At 47.0% G+C, this 23,188-nt stretch overlaps 1 protein-coding gene across 1 annotated transcript in view; it reads left to right on the plus strand.

The window, feature by feature from the left end:
- Window positions 1-22,901: 22,901 nt before the first annotated feature.
- The window catches only part of NYAP2 (neuronal tyrosine-phosphorylated phosphoinositide-3-kinase adaptor 2), a 218,756-nt gene continuing 218,469 nt past the window's right edge, over window positions 22,902-23,188 (plus strand). The window contains exon 1 of the mRNA XM_040349138.1: window positions 22,902-23,188. This exon is cut by the window's right edge and continues 689 nt beyond it. The gene's annotated coding sequence lies outside the window, so the exon portion shown is untranslated.

Below are 23,188 nucleotides of genomic sequence, written 5' to 3' on the forward strand. Positions count from 1 at the left end.
AAATAATGTGCTTGTCGATCAGATTTTCTCTGTGGAATGCTAAAAAAACTGATTTTCATTAGGCTTTGTGCCATATATTGTTATAATTTGGCCCCTTTGAAATTATTGGGATGTTTTCCAAAACTGTTGTAAAGGAAAATTCAGCCAGTAACATTTTGGTTTCAATGGTGTTTATTAACGAATTTTCAAGTATACAAGATCATACTTTACATTCACAAAATGTGTTTAACAATATGACCGTGATCCCGCAGGAGCAGCATACCCTGGCCCAAGTGGCAAAACAGACATTATAAGGCACAACCTCAGGGCAGGCCCAGCAATAAACAAACTTGAGCAGTTCGAATTAGTGTCCTCTGGGGTCAGATATCACCCGGGACAAGCGCCGCCCCTGCAGGGGCCCCCCCGACACCAGGGGCCCCCTCCCCCCACCCAGATGAGTAGGGGAGAGGAGCAAATCCCCCAGGCCGAGCAGGCCCGGAGCCCATCAGTCTAAGCTAACAGCAAACCATTCTAACATTACCTACTAGTTTAGTAGGTAGGAAAAAGAGTAGATGGACAGGCAAGAAACAAAGGAAAGTCAAGAAGAAGATAATAGAGTACCTGAGAGAAAGGGAGGGGGGAACAAGGGGGGGGTCGTTGCACCCGTAAGGCTGACTAGGAATATACTAAGGTGTGAACCTGTTAGGGTCATTAGTAAGGTACGAAATCCATGGGTCCCACACTTTATTGAATAATTCCATCTTGTCTTGCGACAACGCTGACAACCGTTCATTTAGCATCAACCAGGTAAGTTTACGCTTGAATTGGTCAAATGGGAGGGCTGCGGTCTTCCAATTCCTAGCTATTGTTATCCTTGCGGCAATAAATATGAAGGAGATTAGTTGTCTAGTGGGTTTTGAAATATCAGCCACTCTGCTCCCCAGTAACGCTTGTTGTTCCGCTTTCCGCAGATTGACCTGCGTGAGCGAGTAAAGAAAGTTATAGATCCTAATCCAGAACCGTTTAACCTTTGTGCATGTCCACCAAATATGATGGGCAGTGCCTCTCTGGCCACATCCCCTAAAGCACTGGGGGGATGCACCCGATACAAAGGTAGCCAGCCTAGTAGGCACCATATACCACCGGAAGAGGACTTTATAATTTGCCTCTATTATGGAGGTGTTGATGAGAGATCGAGATGCTGTTGTGGCAATTGAGTGCCATTCTGCTAGGTCCAGGTCAATCTGCAGGTCCGTTTCCCATTGGGTCATATAAGCCAGCTTTCTCGAGTCTCCCATCAGCAGCCTGTAAACTGAGGATATATGGCCTTTCATCTTATCATACTGCTTACACAACTGTTCCATAGGTGTGAGCGATTGTAAGTCACTCTTTTGGGCCAAGGTCTGTACATAGTGCGCAATCTGAGTATATCTATAACTTTCTCTAGGAGGCATAGTGTATTTATCCTTCATTACCTGTGCTGTAAACATTCCCTTACAGTCATATAAGTCGGCTATACGCAGCAGACCCTTATTGGTCCACCACTCGAATGCACGGGGAACAAGGCCCGGGGCAAATGTTCTATTCTCCAACAGTGGAGCCATGGGGGTATGGGGTGATTTTAAGTGTTGGGTGCAGGAAACCCTGTCCCATAAGTCCATCGAGAAGGACAAAGAAGGGCACAATATCAGTGGCCTCTCTCTAGGCGTAAGCCATAGTATGTGTGAGCCAGTAACATTTTGAAATGTTTTTAATACAGGCTACAAAACAAGGGTTGATATAAACTACCCCTCTCTTTCTTTTTTACTTTAGTGGGTTTATTTAACAAAGACCATCTGTGAAGTACAGTAACCTATTTGTAGCTTTGATTATTTTATCTGATTGATATGCGTTTTGATCAAACCCATGAAATCCAAAAACAATTGACTAGCCAATCAATTTAGACTCAATTTACCTTGGATTCAATCAAATCGAGTCAATTGGCTAGGACAGAAATTCATTGATTGTTTTCCATGGATCAGCGGCACTCTGATACTTTGTTCATGAATACAATTGTATTGCAATCAATCAGGTTATGAGATTACAAGATGGAAACAGAGGTGCGATTGATAAGTTATCTGAGTGCTTTCCTTTTTTTTCATTACATCAAAAGCACACAATAAATGAGTCTTTAGTGAATTGTAACTTAACTGTGGAACGATTTCTTTATAGAAACACAGAAGCAACTGTTGAACTGTTTTAGGGAGCCCCATAGAAGTAGCTGACTCTTTTCTTTCACACATCTAACAAAAGTCTAATAAATAAGTTACACTCTTGCTTATGCCTGCTGTTTTATCAAGTGCATAATTTTGAGAATCCCATTAAGTATGTCACCCCATAACCCACTAAAATACACATGGTGGATTTGTCCTGAGGGAAATATGGGGGCAGTCACTGCTAACCTTCTTCTAAGAAAACGAGTTACCTGGCTGTGTCTAGTATTACTGAAAGAGGAAGTAAACCCTGATGGGTTTTATTTTCTCTTTTTTCCCTGTAAAGTAAAAGAATAATGGGCTAGTATGCATCACATACTAGCCTATTATGTTGCACATACCTGCAAACAAAGCCAGCGATGTCCCCGTGGTGGCTGCATCCATCTTCACCCCTCTTCTTTCCTGGACCGTGGATTCCGGCTCTGTGACTGGCCTGAGTTGCATGACGTCACTCCTACTCCCACGCATGATGGTCACAGCACGGGTCCTACAGAAATGGCAGGATCGCGCCCTTTCTTCAGTGCGCATGCACCGATGGCGCTAGCGTATATGGTGTAGCGCCTGGGTGCTTTATAGTACCGGTGCTAGTTAAATTTAAGGGAGATCAGAGTGTAATTAAACTCTGATCAAAATTGTTAAGTTCAAAACAGGGTCTCTGTCTCAGCTTGGCTGTGCTGTGGGCTATTCTGTTGCATTGGAGTGTTCTTCCAACCCCGGTGCTGCAGGTGACAGCAGTGGAGTCAAGGTTTGGGTGCTCTTTCCCAGCGGCCAATAGGGAGGGTTTGGCCTCGCTGTGCATGCTGGTGAGGGGTATTTATGAGGCAGACACCATTAGTTCTGGGTCTTCTTCCTCGAGTTTGGCACCCACCTTTAGGGTGACCACATCACCGCGCCCCGGCAATATGGCCTACCTGGCCGTGGGCGTGCGTGCCACGCAGTGTTCCTGGTTCCGGGAAAACAACCAGCATCTCCTCCGGGGGTAGTGCTATAATGGTAAATATCTTCTAAACCGTGCAGGTTTAGGAGATATTTCAAATACTTATAGGTTTACCTGTAGGGAAAAGTGGTTTGTAAGGATTTACAACGACTTTAATCTGGACCAAAATGCTGATTAAAAAAGTAACCATGATATCAGAATTCTAGATTTGCATACTTGTTCCAGATCACTGACTCAGAAAGTATTGAATCTGTTGCACCAGCATGCCAAAAATAGCATTTTTATGTAGGAAGATTAGTAAGGCAAAGTTCAGTAACCAGGGCAACCAATCAGATTTTTGAATTCTGATTGACTGCTTCACTAAATAAGTCTAGTGCAGGACATAATGTTACTATGTAGCAGGACCATGGAGCCACATTAGAAAATTATGCTAGTAGGGCACAGTAAGGCTGCATTTACATTTGAGCGTAGCGTCTTTGAGCGATTTTCCGTCATTATTTTGCACTTTTTTCATGAATTGTGCGTTTGTATGCAGCATTTTTGGGCTTTGCCATTTTTTTTATTAGCCAATAGAGAAAACTATTTTCTTTTGCATAATTTGTTGCTAGGTATTTCAGCTTTTTTAGCTTTTCCATTAGCTTGTATTTCTTCTTTTATTATGATTATTCATTAATGATAATGTTTTTTCATTAGGGTAAGGGGTTTGAGTTCAGTTTAGGTTAGGGTTAGGAGTTGGGGGTAGGGTTATTATTATTTTATTAATTTTTCATATTTTATTCATTATTAAATAAATAATAATAAATTAATAAATACATGTAACATGAATACACAAATAAATAAAAATTATAAATAAAAACTAAATTAATTAATACTAAGTGACAATAAATAAATAATTAACCCTTAACTTTAACCCTTACCCCTTAAAAAAAAAACTAAACACCCTAACCCTAACACAATTTTTTTTTATTATTATTATTATTATTATTATCATTATTATTATTATTATTATTATTATTAATAATAATAATAATAATAATAATAATAATAATAATAATAATAATAATGTATTTTTTGTTCAAGTGTGGGTGTTTATTGTTATTTTATTATTATTATTATTATTATTATTATTATTATTATTATTATTATTATTATTAGAAGTAGTAGTAGTAGCAGTAGTAGTAGTAGTAATAATAATAACACTGTATTTAATATTTTTAAGGTTAGAGGTTAATTATTATTTATTAATGTATTATTATATATTAATAATTAATTTTACTTATTTATGATGATTTTGTGCTATTTGTGTATTTATTTTACATTTATTCATATATTATTACTATTTTATTTAATAAAAATGTAATTTAAGCTGAAAATTGCGCAAAAACAAGTCAGGTTTCCATTAATTTCTATGGGGATAGAAGCGCACAAAAAACACTCAAATCTACCCGATTTGAACGTCAAAACATGCTCCAGAACTTGTTTGAGCTTCAGGCGACATGGAGAGGAGATATGAACCATCTCTATAGAGAATGATTGATTTTTTTCTCCTCCAGTGTTTTTGAGCTTCAAGCTTCAAACTATAAAACGCTCATGCATGCAGCCTATGGGCCAGATTAAGGGACATCCGCGCATCTTTGTGCCGGCGTAGCGCATCTCATATGCGCTACGCTGACGTAACATTGAGAGGCAAGCTGAGTATTCACAAAGCACTTGCTCCCATATTTACGCCAGCGTAACGTAAATAGGCCGGCGTAAGCCCGCCTAATTTAAAGTAGGCAGGTAGTGGGCGTGTTGTATTAAAATGAATCGTGACCCCCAAGTAAATGCATGGCCGTACGAACGGCGCATGCGCGCGCATGCTCAGAATCACGTCGCATATCCTCCTTAAGATACAACGGCTTAATGCGTACGACGTGAACGTAACCTACGCCCAGCCCCATTCACGTACGACTTACGTAAACAATGTAAAATACAACACTGTTCCCGCTCCCTTACCTTAACATGACTTACCCCTGCTTTAGGTGGGATAACTTTACGCCGAACGTACACCTTACGTAAACGGCGTAGCTTACTGTGGCGGGCGCAAGTACGTTCGTGAATCGGCGTATCTAGATCATTTACATATTCGACGCGTAAATCAACGGAAGCGCACCTAGCGGCCAGCGTAAATATGCACCCAAGATACGACGGCATAGGAGACTTACGTTGGTCGTATTAAGCCAAAATTCAGGCGTATCTTGTTTCCTGAATACGGCGCATAGATACGACGGCGCATCCTAGAACTTACGCGGCGTAACAATAGATACGTCGGCGTAAGCTGTCTGTGAATCCGGCCCTAAGTGTCCAAATGGCATTGCCATTAAAGTGATTGTGTGAACCAGCCCTGAAGCTTTGGCAGACACTGTTTTATTTTAATTATAATATTGCTTTCATTGTTAAATGCTGTAAACAATAGTGACACTATACAAAATGAATATACATGCAGCTGTAAGCAGCTGTGCATTGCGCAGAGGATTATTGCTTACCATTTTTCTATCACTGAATGGGCTATCATATCTGGAGACAAAACCCACACAGATGGTTCTTTTTGTTGCAACAAAAGTTATAATAACTTGGCCATTACTTGGTATACTCAAAAGACACAATTCTCCAAATTTCATTTATGGCGAGGAAAAGGGGGAGGGGCTGTTAAGTCGTTTTTCAAAGTTAGAGCAAAAAAAAAACCACATACATACTTTTTTTATGCTATCTAAAGTCTCACACACATCACAGATCCAAAACATCATTACCTATTTGCTCATGTGGCCACATGTACATACATAACTGATCATGTTTAGCATGTGATAGTCAAAGGAACATCAAGGTGACCAAGGCTTTGACATTTTTCAAGCAATTATTAATTAGGATGATTTTTAATTAGTGAGGTTTAATATTCAACTAATTATAACCCCTGAAATTGGTCTTGCTATCCAAGCAAGAGTACCTGTGCTCTCTAGTACCTGTTCTCGCTAGTACCTTGCTCTATAGTACCTGTGTTCTCTAGTACCTGTGCTCTCTACTACCTTGCTCTCTACTACCTTGCTCTCTACTACCTTGCTCTCTAGTACCTGTGCTCTCTAGTACCTGTGCTCTCTAGTACCTTGCTCTATAGTACCCGTGTTCTCTAGTACCTGTGCTCTCTACTACCTTGCTCTCTAGTACCTTGCTCTCTAGTTCCTGTGCTCTCTAGTACCTGTGCTCTCTAGTACCTGTGTTCTCTAGTACCTGTGCTCTCTACTACCTTGCTCTCTACTACCTTCCTCTCTAGTACCTTGCTCTCTAGTACCTGTGCTCTCTAGTACCTTGCTCTATAGTACCTGTGCTCTCTAGTACCTGTGCTCTCTAGTACCTGTGCTCTCTAGTACCTGTGCTCTCTAGTACCTTGCTCTCTAGTACCTTGCTCTCTAGTACCTGTACTGTCTAGTACCTGTGCTCTCTAGTACCTGTGCTCTCTAGTTCCTTGCTCTCTAGTACCTGTGCTCTCTAGTACCTGTGCTCTCTAGTAGACATGTCAAAAGGATGGACAGCCGCACTCCAAAAACAGCCATGACTAAGCACTGAACCAGTGTGAAACGCGTAGGCTGCTTTTTCCCCCCGATTTTTTGCTGTTTTCATGTGGTGCATTTTCTATAGATTTTACCAATAAAGACAACTTAAGAATTTTTTTTGGAGTGCGGCTGTCTATCCTTTTAAAATGTCTACCATTTGCCTAGTGCATTGCCGGCACCCTTGGTTTCCTGAGAAGTTCCTGATTGCTTAGCAGACCCACCTGAAGCTGTGACTCCCTTCCCCTGTGCTCTCTAGTACCTGTGCTTTCTTGTACCTTGCTCTCTAGTACCTGTGCTCTCTAGTACCTGTGCTCTCTAGTACCTTGCTCTATAGTACCTTGCTCTCTAGTACCTTGCTCTCTAGTACCTTGCTCTCTAGTACCTTGCTCTATAGTACCTTGCTCTATAGTACCTTGCTCTCTAGTACCTTGCTCTCTAGTACCTGTACTGTCTAGTACCTGTGCTCTCTAGTACCTGTGCTCTCTAGTTCCTTGCTCTCTAGTACCTGTGCTCTCTAGTACCTGTGCTCTCTAGTAGACATTTCAAAAGGATGGACAGCCGCACTCCAAAAACAGCCATGACTAAGCACTGAACCAGTGTGAAACGCGTAGGCTGCTTTTCCCCCCGATTTTTTGCTGTTTTCATGTGGTGCATTTTCTATAGATTTTACCAATAAAGACAACTTAAGAATTTTTTTTGGAGTGCGGCTGTCTATCCTTTTAAAATTTCTACCATTTGCCTAGTGCATTGCCGGCACCCTTGGTTTCCTGAGAAGTTCCTGATTGCTTAGCAGACCCACCTGAAGCTGTGACTCCCTTCCCCTGTGCTCTCTAGTACCTGTGCTTTCTAGTACCTTGCTCTCTAGTACCTGTGCTCTCTAGTACCTGTGCTTTCTAGTACCTTGCTCTCTAGTACCTGTGCTCTCTAGTACCTGTGCTTTCTAGTACCTTGCTCTCTAGTACCTGTGCTCTCTAGTACCTGTGCTTTCTAGTACCTTGCTCTCTAGTACCTGTGCTCTCTAGTACCTTGCTTTCTAGTACCTGTGCTCTCTAGTACCTGTGCTCTCTAGTACCTTGCTTTCTAGTACCTGTGCTTTCTAGTACCTTGCTTTCTAGTACCTGTGCTCTCTAGTACCTGTGCTCTCTAGTACCTTGCTTTCTAGTACCTGTGCTCTCTAGTACCTGTGCTCTCTAGTACCTTGCTTTCTAGTACCTGTGCTCTCTAGTACCTGTGCTTTCTAGTACCTTGCTCTCTAGCAAAACCTAAAGCTGGCAGCTGTGAGAACTCTGTTTAAAAATCAACTACACGTTTCAAAGTCAGGTGTCTGTATGCACAGGTACTGGTAACTGGTATATAGAAGATTATCAAGAGGAAGACAAGGGCCACTTTAGGAAGAATTATAGTATCCACTACAATCACACTTGTCAGTGGGTAAAGCATAGCACAGAATACCATAAGTAGGACATTTAGGACCAGGTGAAATGAGCACAATTTCTTATTTTATTACAAAGTGTCTAAAGTGAATGTATCAGGGTTTACTTCTTCTTTAAGTAATACTAGACACAGCCGTGTAACTCGTTTTCTTAGAAGAAGGTTAGCAATGACTGCCCCCATATTTCCCTCAGGACAAATACACCATATGTATTTTAGTGGGTTATAGGGTGACATATTTAAGGGGATTCTCAAAATTATTTACAGTAAAACCTTCCAGAAACATGCTTGTAATCCAAAGCACTTGTATATCAAAGCATTTTTTTTTACAGAGTATAAAAGAGAAGAGAGGCTCCTCTAAGTGTAGCAATAAGTTGCTAAATGTTGTACCTTCATTAAATGTAACATATCGCTACACTTAGAGGCCCCTCTCTTCTTTTTTATACTCAGTTGTGACGTGACGCTACTCTTATATCAAGACATTGCTTGTATATCAAGGCAAAATTTATTAAAACCTTTTGCTTGTCTTGCAAAACGCTCTCCAACCAAGTTACTCTCAAACCAAGGTTTTACTGTACTTGCTAAAACAGCAGGCATAAGCAAGAGTTTAACTTATTTATTAGACTTTTGTTAGATGTGTGAAAGAAAAAAGTCAGCCACTTCTATGGGGCTACCTAAGACAGTTCAACAGTTGCTTCTGTGTTTCTATAAAGAAATAGTTCCACAGTTAAGTTACAATTCACTAAAGAGCCTCATTTATTGTGTGCTTTTGATGTAATGAATGAAAGGAAAGCACTCAGATACAGGTGCACCTTCTATACTGTATAGGGACGCTTAGCAACTACTTAAAAGTAAAAAAAAAGAGTGCATAATAGGGTTAATTTACTAAAGGCAAATAGGTTCAATTTGCAAGGGATTTTTTCCCAGTGCTTAGTGAGTGAGGTAAAGTTGTGCTGACTTTCGTCATCTAGTCTCATATAGGCAAAAATACAGTTTTTTTTTTCAATTGTCTTGCACATGATTGATTTTCCTTTGCAAAGTGAATCTTCACCACATTGACTAAGCTAAGGGAAAGTTTCCTAGCAAAGTAAACAAAAATTGGCTTTTAGTAAAACATACATATAGCTTTAAATTATACATTCTCACATGAATTATATATATATTTAAACACTGTGGGCCAGATCCACTTAGCGGATAGTAATTTTAGTCCGGCGTAGCGTATCGTATTAACGCTACGCCGCCGCAACTTTGAGAGGCAAGTGCTGTATTCACAAAGCACTTGCCTCTAAAGTTACGGCGGCGTAGCGTAAATCTGCCGGCGTAAGGGCGCGGAATTCAAATGTTAAAGATGTGGGCATGTTTTATGTTAATTTTACTTGACGTTTTTGACGTAATTGACGTTTTTTCTGAACGGCGCATGCGCCGTCCATTGAGGTATCCCAGTGCGCATGCTCGAAATTAACCCACAACAAGCCAATGCTTACGACGTGAACGTCATTCTACGCAAAGCCCTATTCGCGAACGACTTACGCAAATGACGTAAAATTTTCAAAATTCGACGCGGGAACGACGGCCATACTTAACGCCTCATATAGCAGGGGTAACTATACGCCGAAAAAAGTCTTACGGAAACGGCGTAAAAAAATGCGCCGGCCGGACGTACGTTCGTGGATCGCCGTATCTAGCTAATTTGCATACTCGACGCGGAAATCGATGGAAACGCCACCTAGCGACCAGCGTAAATATGCACCTAAGATCCGACGGCGTACTAAGACGTACGCCAGTCAGATCTAGCCCAGCTTCAGGCGTATCTTGTTTTGTGGATACAAAACAAAGATACACCGGAGCAAACTAGCAGTTATGCGCCGTATCAATAGATACACCAGCGTAACTGCTTCGTGGATCTGGCCCTGTATGTGTATGTATATATACAGTATTTATTGGTGTATAACATGCACTTTTTCCCCCTTAAAATCAGGGGGAAATCGCATGTGCGTGTTATACGCCGATCCCTGCTGTCTGAGGGAAGAAGAGTGAATTACATAGAGCCGTAATCTCCTTCCTGTGTATCCAGCGCTCTGTCACGCACAGCCACGCCTCCTGACCCCGCATTGGACCACTGTACTGTCTATCATATGAGCAGGGGCAGGAGGCGTGGTTGTGAGTGATGGAGTGCCGGGTACACAGGAAGGAGATGGCGGCTCTATGTAATTCAGTGGCGCTCGCTCCCCCTCTTCCTTCGGAGACAGCAGGGATGATCTGATATTGAAAGGTGAGACTGCAGATGGGCACTGAACAGGCAGGGCTTTTTGGTAAATTTATAGGCTGCAGATGGACACTAATCAGGCTGCAGTGAGGAGCAATGCTGCAGATGGGCACAGATCAGGCTGCACTGAAGCTGCAGATGGACACAGATCTGGCTGCATTGAGGCTGCAGATGGGCACAGATCAGGCTGCATTGATGCTCAGTAGAGATGGCCTGCCGGTTCGCCCGGCGGTCGTTTCACGGCGAACTTTGTGTGTTCGCACTCCGCCAAACCGGCGGACATCTGTGTGCATTTATTCCCCTTAAAAACTTTAGAATTGTTCCAGAGATCCCCATCTGTATTAAAAGGTTACTAAATGAAAAAAAAAATGTTTCTTTAAAATAACAAACATTTTATACTTACCTCCACTGTGCAGTTCGTTTTGCACAGAGTGGCCCCGATCCACGTCTTCTGGGGTCCCTCGGCGGCTTTTTTCTGGTCCTCCCCGCAAGAATTCATCACCTTCCTGGGAGAGAGCTTGCATGGTGATGAGTCCTTGCGGGCACGCTCCCGTGATACAGAAAATGCCCATAGCCGCTCACTGTATCACTCGCTCCCGCCCCTCGGCGCGCCATGTCACTGGATGTGATTGACAGCAGCGCCAGCCAATGGCTGCGCTGCTCTCAATCCATCCGCTCTAGCCAATCTGTGGCCAGGCTGAGTGGCGAAGAGGATCTCGGGACCGAGCGCGGGACATTCGAGGGGTCAGGTAAGTAAATCGGGGGCTCGGGGGGGGGGGCTGCATCATCAGATGTTTTTTCACCTTAATGCATAGATTGCATTAAGGTGAATTTTTTTTTTTCCTTTACAACTCCTTTAATTCTCTTTGTGCCTGTGTCAACAAATCATTCTGCCACTAATTCAGATGCACTGAGACAGAGTGTAAATGATGACAAGCGAGGAGCCTTAGTGAAAGAACAACATCCTGGTTTACCCCTACTTTTCCCTTTTCCTAAACGCCCTTGAACACACATCCAGGCTAACATGTCTTCGAGTTCTGCTGCCTCTACACCTGCCGATGTGTCACTAAACCTGCTGGTACAGTCTACTCTTCCTCTGCACCAGTTATTCTAGCCCATGCCAATTGAGAATTCATATTTGGGACTTTCAGTAACCTGACCTTTCCCTTCTGCAAACACATCTGCTCAAACCTGTCTAAGAAGTTCCATCCATCCTTTGGATAGACTGCCTTATTCGACCAGGTGGGGCCTTCGACCTTTTCAGCATCCAGCCTGTGATCCAGCTCTTCAGCTTGACTCCACTGACATGTCATCTGCTATACAGCATGACATTACTGTCTCTCTGACTATTGTTGAGTTTGGCTCCATACAGTGCCTTGCAAAAGTATTCACCCCCCTTGGCATTTTTTGGTGTTTTGTTGCCTCACAACCTGGAATTAACATGGATTGTTTAAGGATTTTCATCATTTAATTTACAGAACATGCCCGCAACTTTGAAGATGTTTCTTTTTTTATTGTGACGAAAACAACAAATAGGACAAAATAACAGAAAAAGTCAATGTGCATAACTATTCACCCCCCTAAAGTCAATACTTTGTAGAGCCACCTTTTGCGGCTATCACAGCTCCAAGTCACTTTGGATAAGTATCTATGAGCTTGCCACATCTTACCACTGGGATTTTTGACCATTCCTTCTAGCAAAACTGCTCCAACTCCTTCAAGTTGGATGATTTGCACTTGTGAACAGCAACCTTTAAGTATGACCTCAGATTTTCTATTGGATTGAGGTCTGGGCTTTGACTAGGCCATTCCAACACATTTTCATGTTTCCCCTAAACCACTCAAGTATTGCTTTAATAGTGTGTTTGGGGTCATTGTTCTGCTGAAAGGTGAACCTCCATCCTAGCCTCAAATCACACACAGGGTGGTGCAGGTTTTCCCAAGAATATCCCTGTATTTAGCACTATCCATCTTACTCTCAACTCTGACCAGTTTCCCAGTCCTGACTGCTGAAAACATCCCCACAGCATGATGCTGCCACCACGTTTCACTGTAGGGATGTTGTTCTTTGGGTAATGTGATGTGTTGGGTTTTGCACAGACATTTTCTTTGATGGCCAAAAAGTTCAATTTTAGTCTCATTAGACCAGAGCACCTTCCTCCATACATTTAGGGGGTCTCCCACAACCCTTTACACAAACTAAAAACGTGTCATTTAGTTTTTTCTGAAGGTAATGGCTTTCTTATGGCCACTCAATAAAGCTTAACACTATGGAGCGTACGGCTTATTGTCGTCCTATGTACAGATACTCCAGTCTCTGCTATGGAACTCTGCAGCTCCTCCAGGGTTACTTTTAGGTCTCTGTGCTGCCTTTCTGATTAATGCCCTCCTTGCCCGGTCCGTGAGTTTTGGTGTGCGGCCGTCTCTTGGCAGGTTTGCTGTTGTGCCATGTTCTTTCCATTTGGTTATGATAGATTTGATGGTGCTCCTAGGGATCATCAAAGATTTGGATATTTTTTATAACCTAACCCTGACTTGTACTTCTCAACAACATTGTCCCTTACTTGTTTGGAGAGTTCCTTGATCTTCAAGGCAGTGTTTGGTTAGTGGTGCCTCTTGCTTAGGTGTTGCAGCCTCTGAGGCGTTTCAAAAAGGTGTGTATATGTAATGACAGATCATGTGACACTTAGATTGCACATAGGTGGACATCATTTCACTAATTATGTGACTTCTGAAGGTAATTGCTTGCACAAGGGCCTTTTTTGGGCTTCATAACAAAAGGGGTGAATACATACGCACATGCCAATTATCAGATTTTTATTTCTGAAAAATAGTCTTGTGTAAATATTTTTCTAATTTTACTTCACCAACTTAGACTATTGTGTTCTGATCCGTCACATATAATTCTGATAAAAAATACACTGAACTAAAGGCTGTAATGTAACAAAATAGGTAAAAATCCAAGGGGGGGGTGAATACTTTTGCAAGGCACTGTGGACTCTCTGCCTGCTAACCAACCTGACCTTGTTGATCCCCTGACCATTTCTCAGTCTGATAGTCCTGTACTGTATGCCCAGCCTACTCCAAAGGGGTCAAGGCACCCTCTTTAGAAGGGGTGGAGAAAGGGGTAATGTCAGGAGCGTGTGCTCTCCTGCTCCATCATAGCTTCTGGTTCCAGCATCCTGGTTTTGGCTATGGCATTCTCCTTGTCTGTCTGTCCACCTGCAAGGTGATTGATGTGATCAGACTCTGGGTGGAGACAAAACCTGATTTAAGCCAGCCAAGCCTGCAGTCGCAGGCTTGTGATAGTGTGTGTAATACCTGATCAAGCTCCCGGTTTGTCTGCCCTGCTCTGCTAGATTGGATTACTTCATTGATGACCTCGCATCGAATACTGACTATTCTCTGAACTCTGCCTGCCTTTTGATTTCGGATTTTGACCCTGACTATTCTGAACCTTGCCTGTCTGCCAACCGCAAGTACCCAATTGCTCATTTTGTGCCTGCCCTGGCGTGGTAGCCAGGCACTATAGCATTGTGTATAAGACCTGGGGGAAGCCGAGTGCCGGCAGGCCTGCCTTATGAGAAAGGGGGCTGCTATGGGTGAAGAACACAGAAGCCAGCTATAGTGTCTGACCACCTGCGTTAGGGGTAAGCATGACAGAATGTAATCAAACAATTGATGGGCAGATTGCATAGCTAATATGGCACAAAACCAATCCATAAACATGGACATTTTACATATCTAGACTTATTTCATAAGGTAAAGAAAGATACACTGTTGGTAGGAAACCAGAGCAACCATTCAGTACTTACCTTCATTGTTCTTCCTACTCTAAAATGAAGAAAACTAAGATTTGGTTGGTTTCTGTGGGTCACTTTCTACATATTCACTGATTTCTGTATTTTTTTTAATAACACGCATGATTAAACCTGCAAAAGTCTTGTAATCCCATATATATATATATATATATATATATATATATATATATTATGCTAGAATATATCCAGCATATTTATTATTAAGAATAAGTGTGAACGCCACTCTAAGTCAGTCTCCCATCTCTGTCTCCAATAACACACTATCCAGGTGCTGGCCCTGTCCATCACGAATTCCAATAAACAAAAAATAATTCTGGTTTGGCCGCACGTCTCGTAAAATCGTCCTTTATTTCAGCAAGTCCATAAAAACAATTCCAAAAACACAAAATAGAGTGCAACATCATCATCCGTTTTTGCATTTCACACTCACTTACTGCTTAGTCATAGCTTACATAGATATGTTCCATACAATATAAATATATATATATAAATATATATATATATATATATATATATATATATATATATATATATATATATATATATATATATATATATATATATATATATATATATATATATATATATATATATATATATATATATATATATATATATACCATTTGAGGATGCAAAAATTCTGACATATATAAAACAGATAAAACATCAAATATAGATAAATCCTATAAAGAACAAAGTAAAAAAAAAAAGGAAAATTCGAAAAATCTGAAAAAAAAAATTGAAACATTTTTATTTATTTTTTCCTAACTTTTTCAGATTTTTCACATTTTGTATAAAAAATTTGGCTAAAATAATAGACATCTATACTCACCTCTATCGCTGAAGCATTGCTGTGATGCTGCAGAAGTCTCCTGCAAGCTCCAAGTCTAAGAACTGAGCAGTCGCATGACAGCTAATCACTTAGGGCCAGATTCACAACCAGCGGGCGCAACTTAACTTTTCCGATTTAAGTTACACCGCCGCAAACTTTCTGCCTAAGTGCCCGATCCACAAAGCACTTACCTGGAAATTTGCAGCGGTGTAACTTAAATCCGTCCGGCGCAAGGCGGGCCCAATCGAATGGGGCGAGTCCCATATAAATTAGGCACGCTCCCGCGCCGGACGTACGGCGCATGCTCCGTCGGGTAAATTACCCGACGTGCATTGCGCTAACTGACGTCGCACCGACGTCATTTGCTTAGACGTTAACGTAAATGGCGTCCAGCGCCATTCACGGACGTCTTACGCAAACGACGTTGATGTTTAAATTTCGACGCGGGAACGACGGCCATACTTACCATGGCTTAAGAGAACTAGGGCTCAGCCCTAGTTTTACGCGGCGTAACTCGACAGAAACGACGTAGATTTAGATCGACGGGCCGTTCGGGGATCGCCATAAGTATTCATTTGCATATTCTATGCCGGCCGCAATGGCCTCGCCACCTAGCGGCCGGCCTAGAATTGCATCCTTAAGATCCGACAGTGTAATTCAATTACACCTGTCGGATCTTAGGGCTATCTATGCGTAACTGATTCTATGAGTCAGTCGCATAGTTAGAAACAGAGATACGACGGCGTATCAGTAGATACGCCGTCGTATCTCGTTTGTGAATCTGGCCCTTAGTTCTCAGTCTGCTCTGATCAGAGAGCTGTAACTGTCAGTCACTGCTCTGTGCTCTGCCCCTCCAGCGCTCACTGGAAAACTGGGCTGTGGAGCAACTGGCTCAGGCTGTCAGGGGTGTGCTAAGAGGCTGAATCGAGCTGACGGTCAGGAATATGGGTGGATCTTGACATTATTGACATTATTGTTGGAATACATCTAGAGACTGGAGCTGCTACCTGACGTCAACTTTAGCCCACTGTTGGCTGATTCAAAGTCAAGTAAGTGCACTCCTGTGACCCACTTTGCCGGGAGGGCTTCTCACCAGTGCTGTCAACCAGTGCCAATCATTGCACCTATCAGTGCCCTTCAGTGCTGCCTATCAGTGCCCATCATTCCTGCCTATCAGCGTCCATCAGTGCCTCCTCATCAGTGCCTCCTATCAGTGCATCATATCAGTGCAGCCTCATTAGTGCCAATCAGTGCAGCCTATCAGCACACATCAGTGAAGGAGAAAAATTACTTATTTACAACATTGTATAACAGAAACCAAGAAAAAAAAATATTTGGCATTTTTTCGTTTATTTAGCAAAAAATAAAAAACTCAGTGGTGATTAAATACTAACACAAGAAAGCTCTATACATCTAAAAAAAATAATAAAACATTTTGTTTAGGTACAGTGTAGCAAGACTGCGCAATTGTCATTCAAAGTGTGACAGCCCTGAACGCTAAAAATTGGCCTGGGCAGGAAGGGGTTAAAAGTGTCCAGTAGGCAAGTGGTTAACAAGGATTCCCTGAAACTTAAAAATTATTTGTGTGTTAAAATAAAGGGTGAGCTTGTATGAAAACATTGGTCAGTGTATAATAAAGGAAAACAAAGTTTGGTGTTCGGTATGTGAAGGCTGATTTGGTGTGTTGATCCTGCGTCTAATGTAGAAAGGATGAGTGGTGGGTGGTCAGAGGGGTGATCAGAGTTGGAGGGGGTGATCAGAGTTGGAGGGGGGATCAGAGTTGGAGGGGGTGATCAGAGTTGGAGGGGGGTCAGAGTTGGAGGGGGGTGATCAGAGTTGGAGGGGGGTGATCAGAGTTGGAGGGGGGTGATCAGAGTTGGAGGAGGGTGATCAGAGATGGAGGGGGGGTCAGAGTTGGAGGGGGTGATCAGAGTTGGAGGGGGGTGATCAGAGTTGGAGGGGGTGATCAGAGTTGGAGGGGGGGTCAGAGTTGGAGGGGGCTATCAGAGTTGGAGGAGGGGTGATCAGAGTTGGAGGAGGGTGATAAGAGTTGGAGGAGGGTGATCAGAGTTGGAGGGGGGGTCAGAGATGGAGGGGGGTGATCAGAGTTGGAGGAGGGTGATCAGAGTTGGAGGGGGGGTCAGAGTTGGAGGGGGTGATCAGAGTTGGAGGGGGGTGATCAGAGTTGGAGGGGGTGATCAGAGTTGGAGGGGGGGATCAGAGTTGGAGGGGGTGATCAGAGTTGGAGGGGGGTGATCAGAGTTGGAGGGGGGTGATCAGAGTTGGAGGGGGGTGATCAGAGTTGGAGGGGGGTGATCAGAGTTGGAGGGGGTGATCAGAGTTGGAGGGGGTGATCAGAGTTGGAGGGGGTGATCAGAGTTGGAAGGGGGTCAGAGTTGGAGGGGGCTATCAGAGTTGGAGGAGGGGTGATCAGAGTTGGAGGAGGGTAATCAGAGTTGGAGGGGGGGTCAGAGTTGGAGGGGGGGTCAGAGTTGGAGGGGGGTGATCAGAGTTGGAGGAGGGTGATCAGAGTTGGAGGGGGGGTCAGAGTTGGAGGGGGTGATCAGAGTTGGAGGGGGTGATCAGAGTTGGAGGGGGGTGATCAGAGTTGGAGGGGGGGTGATCAGAGTTGGAGGGGGTGATCAGAGTTGGAGGGGGGATCAGAGTTGGAGGGGGGATCAGAGTTGGAGGGGGTGATCAGAGTTGGAGGGGGGTGATCAGAGTTGGAGGGGGTGATCAGAGTTGGAGGGGGTGATCAGAGTTGGAGGGGGGGGATCAGAGTTGGAGGGGGTGATCAGAGTTGGAGGAGGGGGTGATCAGAGTTGGAGGAGGGGGTGATCAGAGTTGGAGGGGGTGATCAGAGTTGGAGGGGGGTGATCAGAGTTGGAGGGGGTCAGAGTTGGAGGGGGGTGATCAGAGTTGGAGGGGGGTGATCAGAGTTGGAGGGGGGTGATCAGAGTTGGAGGGGGGTGATCAGAGTTGGAGGAGGGTGATCAGAGTTGGAGGGGGGGTCAGAGTTGGAGGGGGGTGATCAGAGTTGGAGGAGGGTGATCAGAGTTGGAGGGGGGGTCAGAGTTGGAGGGGGTGATCAGAGTTGGAGGGGGGTGATCAGAGTTGGAGGGGGGGGTGATCAGAGTTGGAGGGGGGGTGATCAGAGTTGGAGGGGGGGATCAGAGTTGGAGGGGGGGATCAGAGTTGGAGGAGGGGGTGATCAGAGTTGGAGGAGGGGGTGATCAGAGTTGGAGGAGGGGGTGATCAGAGTTGGAGGGGGGTGATCAGAGTTGGAGGGGGGGGTCAGAGTTGGAGGGGGGGTCAGAGTTGGAGGGGTGATCAGAGTTGGAGGGGGGTGATCAGAGTTGGAGGGGGGGGGTCAGAGTTGGAGGAGGGGGTCAGAGTTGGAGGGGGCTATCAGAGTTGGAGGAGGGGTGATCAGAGTTGGAGGAGGGTGATCAGAGTTGGAGGAGGGTGATCAGAGTTGGAGGGGGGGTCAGAGTTGGAGGGGGGTGATCAGAGTTGGAGGAGGGTGATCAGAGTTGGAGGGGGGGTCAGAGTTGGAGGGGGTGATCAGAGTTGGAGGGGGGTGATCAGAGTTGGAGGGGGGGGGTGATCAGAGTTGGAGGGGGTGATCAGAGTTGGAGGGGGTGATCAGAGTTGGAGGAGGGGGTGATCAGAGTTGGAGGAGGGGGTGATCAGAGTTGGAGGAGGGGGTGATCAGAGTTGGAGGGGGTGATCCGAGTTGGAGGGGGGTGATCAGAGTTGGAGGGGGGGATCAGAGTTGGAGGGGGGGTCAGAGTTGGAGGGGTGATCAGAGTTGGAGGGGGGTGATCAGAGTTGGAGGGGGGGGTCAGAGTTGGAGGAGGGGGTGATCAGAGTTGGAGGGGGTGATCAGAGTTGGAGGGGGTGATCAGAGTTGGAGGGGGGGTCAGAGTTGGAGGGGGTGATCAGAGTTGGAGGGGGGTGATCAGAGTTGGAGGGGGGTGATCAGAGTTGGAGGAGGGGGTGATCAGAGTTGGAGGGGGGTGATCAGAGTTGGAGGGGGGTGATCAGAGTTGGAGGGGGTGATCAGAGTTGGAGGGGGTGATCAGAGTTGGAGGGGGTGATCAGAGTTGGAGGGGGGTATCAGAGTTGGAGGAGGGTGATCAGAGTTGGAGGGGGGGTCAGAGTTGGAGGGGGGTGATCAGAGTTGGAGGAGGGTGATCAGAGTTGGAGGGGGGTCAGAGTTGGAGGGGGTGATCAGAGTTGGAGGAGGAGGGGGTCAGAGTTGGAGGAGGGGGTCAGAGTTGGAGGGGGGTGATCAGAGTTGGAGGAGGGTGATCAGAGTTGGAGGGGGGGTCAGAGTTGGAGGGGGTGATCAGAGTTGGAGGGGGGTGATCAGAGTTGGAGGGGGGGGGTGATCAGAGTTGGAGGGGGGATCAGAGTTGGAGGGGGGGATCAGAGTTGGAGGGGGTGATCAGAGTTGGAGGGGGGGTGATCAGAGTTGGAGGGGGGGTGATCAGAGTTGGAGGGGGGGTGATCAGAGTTGGAGGGGGTGATCAGAGTTGGAGGGGGTGATCAGAGTTGGAAGGGGGTCAGAGTTGGAGGGGGCTATCAGAGTTGGAGGAGGGGTGATCAGAGTTGGAGGAGGGTGATCAGAGTTGGAGGGGGGGTCAGAGTTGGAGGGGGGTGATCAGAGTTGGAGGAGGGTGATCAGAGTTGGAGGGGGGGTCAGAGTTGGAGGGGGTGATCAGAGTTGGAGGGGGGTGATCAGAGTTGGAGGGGGGTGATCAGAGTTGGAGGAGGGTGATCAGAGTTGGAGGGGGGGTCAGAGTTGGAGGGGGGTGATCAGAGTTGGAGGGGGTGATCAGAGTTGGAGGGGGGATCAGAGTTGGAGGGGGGGATCAGAGTTGGAGGGGGGGATCAGAGTTGGAGGGGGTGATCAGAGTTGGAGGGGGGTGATCAGAGTTGGAGGGGGTGATCAGAGTTGGAGGGGGGGATCAGAGTTGGAGGGGGTGATCAGAGTTGGAGGGGGGTGATCAGAGTTGGAGGGGGGGTCAGAGTTGGAGGAGGGGGTGATCAGAGTTGGAGGGGGTGATCAGAGTTGGAGGGGGTGTCAGAGTTGGAGGGGGTGATCAGAGTTGGAGGGGGGTGATCAGAGTTGGAGGGGGGGTCAGAGTTGGAGGAGGGGGTGATCAGAGTTGGAGGGGGGGATCAGAGTTGGAGGGGGTGATCAGAGTTGGAGGGGGGGTGATCAGAGTTGGAGGGGGGGTGATCAGAGTTGGAGGGGGGGTGATCAGAGTTGGAGGGGGTGATCAGAGTTGGAGGGGGTGATCAGAGTTGGAGGGGGTGATCAGAGTTGGAAGGGGGGTCAGAGTTGGAGGGGGCTATCAGAGTTGGAGGAGGGGTGATCAGAGTTGGAGGAGGGGTGATCAGAGTTGGAGGGGGGGTCAGAGTTGGAGGGGGGTGATCAGAGTTGGAGGAGGGTGATCAGAGTTGGAGGGGGGGGTCAGAGTTGGAGGGGGTGATCAGAGTTGGAGGGGGGTGATCAGAGTTGGAGGGGGGTGATCAGAGTTGGAGGGGGGGATCAGAGTTGGAGGGGGGGATCAGAGTTGGAGGGGGGATCAGAGTTGGAGGGGGTGATCAGAGTTGGAGGAGGGGGTGATCAGAGTTGGAGAAGGGGGTGATCAGAGTTGGAGGAGGGTGATCAGAGTTGGAGGGGGGTGATCAGAGTTGGAGGGGGGTGATCAGAGTTGGAGGGGGTGATCAGAGTTGGAGGGGGTGATCAGAGTTGGAGGGGGTGATCAGAGTTGGAGGGGGGGGATCAGAGTTGGAGGGGGTGATCAGAGTTGGAGGGGGTGATCAGAGTTGGAGGGGGGGTGATCAGAGTTGGAGGGGGGTGATCAGAGTTGGAGGGGGTGATCAGAGTTGGAGGGGGTGATCAGAGTTGGAGGGGGTGATCAGAGTTGGAAGGGGGTCAGAGTTGGAGGGGGCTATCAGAGTTGGAGGAGGGGTGATCAGAGTTGGAGGAGGGTGATCAGAGTTGGAGGAGGGTGATCAGAGTTGGAGGGGGGGTCAGAGTTGGAGGGGGTGATCAGAGTTGGAGGGGGGTGATCAGAGTTGGAGGGGGGTGATCAGAGTTGGAGGGGGGGGGGTGATCAGAGTTGGAGGGGGTGATCAGAGTTGGAGGGGGGGATCAGAGTTGGAGGGGGGGATCAGAGTTGGAGGGGGGATCAGAGTTGGAGGGGGGTGATCAGAGTTGGAGGGGGTGATCAGAGTTGGAGGGGGGGATCAGAGTTGGAGGGGGTGATCAGAGTTGGAGGAGGGTGATCAGAGTTGGAGGGGGGGTCAGAGTTGGAGGGGGGTGATCAGAGTTGGAGGAGGGTGATCAGAGTTGGAGGGGGGGTCAGAGTTGGAGGGGGTGATCAGAGTTGGAGGGGGGTGATCAGAGTTGGAGGGGGGTGATCAGAGTTGGAGGGGGGTGATCAGAGTTGGAGGGGGGGGGTGATCAGAGTTGGAGGGGGTGATCAGAGTTGGAGGGGGGATCAGAATTGGAGGGGGGGATCAGAGTTGGAGGGGGTGATCAAAGTTGGAGGGGGTGATCAGAGTTGGAGGGGGTGATCAGAGTTGGAGGGGGGGATCAGAGTTGGAGGGGGGGATCAGAGTTGGAGGGGGGTGATCAGAGTTGGAGGGGGTGATCAGAGTTGGAGGGGGGGATCAGAGTTGGAGGGGGGGATCAGAGTTGGAGGGGGTGATCAGAGTTGGAGGAGGGGGTGATCAGAGTTGGAGGAGGGGGTGATCAGAGTTGGAGGAGGGGGTGATCAGAGTTGGAGGAGGGGGTGATCAGAGTTGGAGGGGTGATCAGAGTTGGAGGGGGGGTCAGAGTTGGAGGGGGGGTCAGAGTTGGAGGGGGGGTCAGAGTTGGAGGAGGGGGTGATCAGAGTTGGAGGGGGTGATCAGAGTTGGAGGGGGGGTCAGAGTTGGAGGGGGTGATCAGAGTTGGAGGGGGGTGATCAGAGTTGGAGGGGGGGGGGGTCAGAGTTGGAGGAGGGGGTGATCAGAGTTGAAGGGGGGGATCAGAGTTGGAGGGGGTGATCAGAGTTGGAGGGGGGGTGATCAGAGTTGGAGGGGGGGGTGATGAGAGTTGGAGGGGGTGATCAGAGTTGGAAGGGGTGATCAGAGTTGGAGGGGGGGATCAGAGTTGGAGGGGGTGATCAGAGTTGGAGGGGGGGTGATCAGAGTTGGAGGGGGGGGTGATGAGAGTTGGAGGGGGTGATCAGAGTTGGAAGGGGGGTCAGAGTTGGAGGGGGCTATCAGAGTTGGAGGAGGGGTGATCAGAGTTGGAGGGGGGGTCAGAGTTGGAGGGGGGTGATCAGAGTTGGAGGAGGGTGATCAGAGTTGGAGGGGGGGTCAGAGTTGGAGGGGGTGATCAGAGTTGGAGGGGGGTGATCAGAGTTGGAGGGGGGGGGTGATCAGAGTTGGAGGGGGGGTCAGAGTTGGAGGGGGGGATCAGAGTTAGAGGGGGTGATCAGAGTTGGAGGGGGGATCAGAGTTGGAGGGGGGATCAGAGTTGGAGAGGGGGATCAGAGTTGGAGGGGGGGGGTCAGAGTTGGAGGGAAGATCAGAGTTGGAGGGGGGGTGATCAGAGTTGGAGGGGGGAATCACAGTTGGAGGGGGGGGTCAGCGTTGGAGGGGGGGGGGTCAGAGTTGGAGGGGGGGTCAGAGTTGGAGGGGGGGGGGTCAGAGTTGGAGGGGGTGATCAGAGTTGGAGGGGGGTGGTCAGAGTTGGAGGAGGGGTGTAGAGTGTGAGCTGGCAGTGTGCTCCGTGGGATCCTCCATGTACTGTCTGTGTCTCTCCAGTGTATGTATGCGGTGGGATGAGGTGGCGGGGGGTTGTTATGACTCGGTGATGGTGCTCCGCCTCTCTCTGTCAGCCGGTGTTCTCGTACAATGAGCAGAGCCATGTCCGGGAGAGCGGCTCTATCCTGTACACAGCCACGTTCAGCACCGCGGACAGCACCATGGGATAAGGGTCAGTGAGCAGTGCAGTCTTTGTTCTCAGCCCGATCACTGTCCCCGCTCTCAGACACCCAGCCAGGAGGAGGAGGAG

Source organism: Rana temporaria, chromosome 4 (assembly GCF_905171775.1).
Source record: "Rana temporaria chromosome 4, aRanTem1.1, whole genome shotgun sequence".
Classification (NCBI taxonomy): domain Eukaryota; kingdom Metazoa; phylum Chordata; class Amphibia; order Anura; family Ranidae; genus Rana; species Rana temporaria.